We start from the raw sequence: 7,150 nt of genomic DNA, 5'->3' as shown, positions 1-7,150 counted from the left end.
ATGGAGTGAGATGTAATTATGTGACAATGTTTTGTGTAAAGGAGACATCATATTGTTCACCATTAGAACTGATTTGTAGTTATTAGTGAAGTGTCTGTCTTGATGTTTTCCAAGCTCCAGCGTGTTCTGTGCAACACTAAACCTCTTTCCTCTGCCTCTTGGCCTGTTACAAAGTGTTGCTCAGGAGCAATTTTGGTTCTTGCCACAGCCAAATAAGCATTGAGAAAGAAGTCCTGATTTCAACATCAAAATTGGAATTTCAATCACACAAAATGCAGATCCATGGTATGGACCCTCCCACTCCATCTCAGGTGAGTTTTACACCTGCAAACCTCTGGCCACAATTAGCTAAAGATTTGGAGGAAATTATTGTTGATCCTGACTCCAAGGTGATACTTATTATGAGAATCCTGAGCTGGAGCTAAATGTAGTGGGAAAAGAGCACTTGTTTTCCTGCTCAACTCCAGGCAGGAAAAAGTACAAAATAAAAAGGCAATACTCTCTTGACAGAAAAGCTTGAGCTATGCTACTGCTCACCTTGAAATTTCAGCGTTTCCATCCATTTCCACATGAGCAGCACAGCATTGATTACAACCTCAAAACATACAATTGTAACGGGCTTCAGCTGCAGCTGCACAGCCGCCACAAGTGTGCCTGAGGATTTAAGGTGGAGACGAGTGATTTTAAATGGCAGATTTATATTTTTATAGACAGATAGATTGATTTCTATACATTGGAAATCCTTAAAAATACAAACGAGCCGTGCTGTACCATATAATCTCGTCTTTCGGTGGTGTTCTGGGTATTCGCCTCAGTGACAGGCGGTACCAAACGCCCTCCCCGTTCTTTACGTGCCCCTCACGGCCGGGGCCGGGCTCGCTGGGGCCGTGAGGCGGGATCTGGTGGCCAGGTTGGCCTCAGCAGACGCCGCCGCCCCATCGGAGAGAGGCTCAGGTTGTTCTGGGGAGGAGCAGCAGCGCCCGGGAGCCCTCGGCCGCGCGGACGGGGCGGGAGGAGCTCCCCGCCCTCATGACGGGAAGGGCAGGGCGCGGGGCGGGCGGGAACGCTCTACGGCAGCCGGTGGCGGGAAGCCCGTGCGCATGCGCAGATAGCGTGAGGGGAACATGTCAACGCCCCGCCGGCCGAGCCTGCGCATGCGCCTCGCGCTCGCAGCGAGCTGAGCGACACGGCCGGCGGCCCGCGCATGCGCTGCGGCCGCGCACCGGGCTCCCGCCGTGGCGGTGGGGCGCGGGCAGCGCCGCCAGCCCGGGCGGAGGCGGACAGGTCGGTGGGCGGCAGGGCCGCGGCGGCGGGCTCTGCCCGGGTTGGGACGGGCGGGCGCTCACAACGGCAGCGGGCTGGCGGGAGTGAGTGACGTCATGACGCCGGCGCTTTCAGCGCGACGCGGCGCCACCTGGTGGCGGGAAGGGGGTGGCGTTGGAGCTCATCCAAGGCGTTACGTCATCGGTGTGGCGTCAGCGGAGTGACGTCATCCAGTACGGCGCGCAGGGCGGTCCCCGTGCGGGGCTGAGGGGAGCCCAGGCCGCGGGCCCGGCTGGAGCTCAGCCCCGGGATGAGGCTCCGTCCTCTGTGGTAGCGGGGCATCAAAGGCGGCAATTCGGGCATAAAGCAGAGGCAGAGCTGGTCAGGGTAAGGGGTGAGGGCGTCAGGGTCCCCAGCAGCTGTTCGCTGACAGCCGGCAGGATTCGTTGAAGGCGTTTAACGTGCCCAGCTTCAAAACAAACTTCTTTCTAGCAGTGTTACCAGGGAAGGCAATTCTGATGCATTCATCTGGGATTTTATCTGTTGTTTCCAAGTTGAGGGGCACAAGGATCAGCACATTCAGAAGGGTGAAGAGGGACCCTGGACAAGGGCCTGAAGCCACAGCGTGAGGGGGGATGGCTCAGCACTGCCCGAGGGCAGGATTCATGGGGTATTGAGGAGAAATTGTTCTCTGTGAGGGTACAGAGACCCTGGCACAGGGTGCCCAGAGCAGCTGTGGCTGCCCCTGAATCCCTGGCAGTATCCAAGGCCAGGCTGGATGGGGCTTGGAGCAGCCTGGGATGGTGGGAAGTGTCTGACAACACTCGGTCCCTGAACCTGCAGACACACTGGTGTTTATTTGAACCATGCAGATTTTTGATAAGGCCAGAATTACTGCTGGGCAAAACCAGTTTGACTCTAGTAAAGCCTAAAGGCAGTGGCACTAGCTGTTGCTCAGTCTGTTGGCTCTGTATGAACTCTCAAAAACCACAGAGTGGGTTTTGTCTGCAAAAAAAGACCCTTGTGTTCTTGGCTTTTGTGTCTGTTTAAAAAGCTGTTCTTCCTGTCCTGGTCCCTTCTTTCCCCTTTGATTTTGGTGCTTGGATTAGAACAGTTACCTGGACACCAATACAGGTGTGTCAGAGGCAAACTGGAAACAGAAATCATTGTTACCAAAAGCTTTATATTTGGAAGAAAATGGACTTCAAGTTCTTTTGACTCTGCTTTTCCTACTGGGTCCAAGTTCCTTACATGCAGAGTGTTGTAGGGCTCAGTGTAGCACTTATATGTGATTTTAGCTGAGAAGAGAGCAGGTTATTCATTGTTACAAATTAATTTTATTATCCCTCTTTATTAATCAATTCTCATATAAGCCCTTTATTTATCAACCTGGTGTTCAGCTCAGTTTGCAAGATGAGTGTTTACTTCCCTAATTGTCCTTTTTGAAAAATCAGTGACTTCTGCTTGCAAATGATCAATTCTGCTGATAGAAACACCTTCAGCAGCTGCTTTTCAGTGTGCTTTGGATTGCTCCTAAAATAGGCTGCTTTCAGCACCATCAGGGGATGGATATTTTGGAAATATTTAGTATTTGCAGGATTAACAGTTCCACAGTCTGATGTAGTGACCTTAGTTTTCATGTACACCAAAAAAGGTGTTCTTTGAAAGTCTTTAACATTTTCTGACAAGGTAATTTTACCTCCTGGTTTTAATACATTGCATTGTTTATATTCAGAGTCCAGTTCCATCACCATGATATTCTTTTACATATTTGTTTTTATTATCACTCTGATTACTTTTCTTTCTCTGAAAACCAAGTGAGTTTTTAACAAGAATTGTTCTCTTTATTAATTTCTGGGTCCTCTACTGAAATGTTTTTTATTTGGTCCTTACAATCAGTTGTATTATTCTCTTAAAATTAATAACTTATTGCTGTTTTCAGTCAAACAGATTTGATTTTTGCATCACCAGCTGCTTCTCTTTGTGTTTTATGTGCTGCCATGTTTGCATACAGCCAGAAGCATTTGCTCCTGAGTGACCGTTAGTTTTTATTTTTCTCTTCACTTCCCCTTTATCCTCCCAGAGGAGGTATAAATTGAGTTTTCTGTTCTGAGGATGTGTTGGTAGAGGGACACTTTGTAGTGTAAGTAATAATTTAAAATTCTGTCTGGAATGTGATGGATTTTTTTTTAGTGACTGTGACTGTTTGAAGTGCTTTGCCATATGAACAGGGTGCTGGCAGGGGGAGGTGTAGCCCTGAACAGAAATGTGAGGACTGAAGGGGTATCAGATATGGAAGTGGGTGGTGCCAGATGGACACTGATGCCAATCCCTGCTAAGATTGCTCCTTGGACTCTTCAGTATGATTTTCCTACCTAGCATTCCCTTGTTTGTAGGGACTTGAATTAATTTCTCATTTCCTATTTTTCTCATCTGTTTTTTTTTATCCTTTTCTGGCACAGGGAAGCTGGCAGAGACCAGGACAAGGGAGTTGTACCTTCTTTAGATTCCTATTTTGCACTTATATTTGTTCTCTTCTCACAGAACAAGCCCTGTTGTCCTCAGTGTTAAATTTTTTGCACTTTTAGAACTGCAGAGACCCTGCACTGTAGAGATGCAGTGTCATGTCTTTATAAAGTAGTGATAAAGGTGTTGGTTAGTGCAGGAACCTGCAGAGAACAGTCTCTAGTGAAGAATCCATAAAAGGATGGAGGACAGTGTGCTTTTTCAGAAGTCACACCATTGACATGTAGGTTCTTCTCCATCAGGAACTGGTAGGAAGAGTTTTGTTACAAAATCTGGTCTGGAGGAATCCCAAGAGACCTCCTCCTGGTGTGGTTGCCAGAAAAAAAACACCACAGAAATTCTTCCCTTTGGCAGTATTTGGTTTGGCTTGACTGGAAGTTTGGTCACCAACCCTCAGATCTTTGGCTGCAGCTTCCACAAAAGGAGAAGAAGGAATTTCCAGTGCCAGCCCAGCATGGTGCATCCCATCATCCTGCTGCTGCCAGCACAGTAATTAGCAGCCTGGGTCATCCAGGCCCTGGTAATTAGCTGATTTCTGAAGACTGAGGTGAAGCTGGAGGGAGGAGTGGGGGAAAAAGGTGGCTTCCTTTGGACTCACTCCAGCAGGTCCATGTCCTTCCTGTGCTGGAGACCTCAGACAATAATTCAGGTTTTGTTTTTGCCTCACTTTCTAATGTTAAATAGTCCCATTTCCCTTAGCATTTCTTGTGCAATACAAGAGATTGCTTTCTTGGTTTTGGAAGCATAAAGTGAATTTTTCTTTGAAGATGAGGAGTTGAGGAGGAGGTGTCCTGAGGCACTACTGTGGTGCTTGGGAGGGGAGAAGGTGTCTGCTGTGTGCAAGTTGTTGAGGCCTGCCTGGCACTGATGGACTGTTGTAGCCACAGTGATGACAAATTCTTGGAGACTGAAATGGCAGGAGAATGTTCCTGGAACAGACACTGTGTAAAGCAGCAAGTGAGCAGGCCCAAATGTTGTGTGTTTGAGAGCATGTCAAGTTGGACTGCTGGTGGAAAAACCTTTTCAGGGGTTAAAAGAGAGGCTGCTCTGAAAAGTGGGAGGGTAACATGTTTTAGCTGCATAGTTTTTTATTTTTTTAAGGGTTTTATGATTTAACTAAATAATTACAAGGCAGTAAATTGAAGGCATGTAATAGGTGCATACTTTAAATTCATAGAATTACAGAATAATTTGAATTGGAAGGGACTTTAAAGATCATCCAGTTCCACCCCTCTCCTGTGGGCAGGGACACCTTCCACTATTCCAGATTGCTCCAAGCCCTGTCCAACCTGGCCCAGAACACTTCCAGGGATGGGGCAGCCTGTGTCAGGGCCTCACCACCCTCACAGGGAAAATTTTCTTCCCCATATCCCATCTAATCCTACTCCCTACTCCTATCCCCCTTGTCCTGTCACTCCAGGCCCTTGTCCAAAGTCCCTCAACATCTTTTTTGTAGGCTCCCATCAGGTACCTACTAAACTGGTGCAAGTGATCATCAAGAGCATTCATTTCAAAATACACTAAATCCATCCTTTTCCCTCCATTTTCCAGGTTCTTTCATTCTTACTGGTCCTGCTTTGTACCATTTTGCTGATCCATGTTTAATTGAAGGGCACAGCTGGGCTGTAGATTTGGCATCTCAGCAAACAGGTTAGTGCTGCTGGTTATTTTATTTGTGATTTGTTGAGTCCTAAGATCTTCCAAAATGAATTGAATACTATACTGAAAGAAATTACTTTCAAAACCATTACTTTTTGAGCTCAATAAGCTGGTGTCAAAGCTGGGTGTTGGGGGCAGCAATAGCAGCAGCTTCAGAAATACTGTAATATTGAGCAGAGCAGGAACTTGTAAATGCAGGTCTGGATAAATTCTTAGTTTTGCATTATAGGTGTGTCTGATCTGATCTGCCTGGGACACTGAATATTGGTAGCATATGCCAAAGTTTAATATTAGGAACTCAGCATAAATAATCCAGCAGTACAGATGTGTCTGAGGTATTTAAAGCCATGTAGGATGTGAGATTTGGGATTTGTCCACATGCTCCTTAGAAGAAAATGGTCAATTTACAGTTATAACTACACCAGTGTTTCTGTCCAGAAAAAATAAATTTATGAACTGGTTGCATAAAACTTTTGTTTCTCTATCAGAAAATTATTCCAAGATTCACTGCAAAATCCTCTGCAGGTCTGGGAGCCTGAGTTTAAAATAAATAAATCTATTAACATCTGCAATTGCTTATAGGAAAGGCTGACCCATGGAAGTGTGTAACCAGCATTCCTCAGCCTCTCATGTCTGCAGCCAAGCCATTTGAGAAAACAATCTCCCATATGTTTTTCCTCCTTTTTGAGTCTTTCTGTGCCCAGAGTTTTACTGGAGTAAGTGGACCACAGCTGCTGCCATTCCAAGTGAAACACTCTGGTTTAGGTTTGAAAGATGTAGGTTTTGGGAGCAATATAAAACCCCTGTAAAATAGCCAGAACCGTCATGAACTCAGGACTAGGAATCATGGGACAATGAAAACATGTAAGAATAGAGCTCTAGTTTTAATGTTGCCTGGGAGTTGATGGCATTTCCATCTGTACATTGTACCCAGTGCTGTTCCAGGTAATCCCTGCCTAGTACTGCTATTCTTCCTGTAGCTGAAAAGATTAAGAAATTAATTTTAAAATGCCATTTATTTAGTCTGTTTATCTTGTCTATGTGACAGCAGCTTGTGAAACATGGTCAGTGCTGTGGTTTCTTGAGTACTCAGGGGAAGAATTTAGCAGGAGCAAGAGAGCTAATCCTAAGTGAGCAATTGTGGAAGTGAGAGGAGAGAAAAGGTGAACATGTTTAATGGAATTGTTTTCTGACTTGTCCTAAAACCCCTTCTGAAATGCCTGAAACTCCATTTATTTACCTATCAAAATGAAGTTGGCCTCTCCTCTCTGGAACTGTAGTGTCTCAAAGCAGAGTTTAACACTCTAGAATTACTGCTTGAGCATTGATATAAATACAAGTAGAAATGTGTATAAGAAAAGAACAGTCCAAATCCAGAGCTCCAAGACAAAAACCTACCCCGTGTCATACACCTGTTTTAAAATCTCTCCTCTCCTTTGCTAATGGGGCTTGGGCATGTCTGTAGTAATTATAGGGACACTGTTTGGGGTCACTGTGTGCTGTTTCTAATCTTAGTATTTCATGCAAATTCTCTCCTCTTCAGCAATTTGCACCTTGCCCCACAGTGCATCTGCCTCTGCCATCATGCATGACCACCTGCTTTTGTTTCTTTGTTTAAGGGCTTTCATAAGTGTCTCTCTGAAGCTCTGTAGCTTACCATGATGCTCCTGCACAGGCTCTGCACAAACTGAGGTGCCTAACT

Source organism: Oenanthe melanoleuca, chromosome 14 (genome assembly GCF_029582105.1).
Source record: "Oenanthe melanoleuca isolate GR-GAL-2019-014 chromosome 14, OMel1.0, whole genome shotgun sequence".
NCBI lineage: Eukaryota > Metazoa > Chordata > Aves > Passeriformes > Muscicapidae > Oenanthe > Oenanthe melanoleuca.
This window is presented reverse-complemented; position numbering follows the sequence as displayed.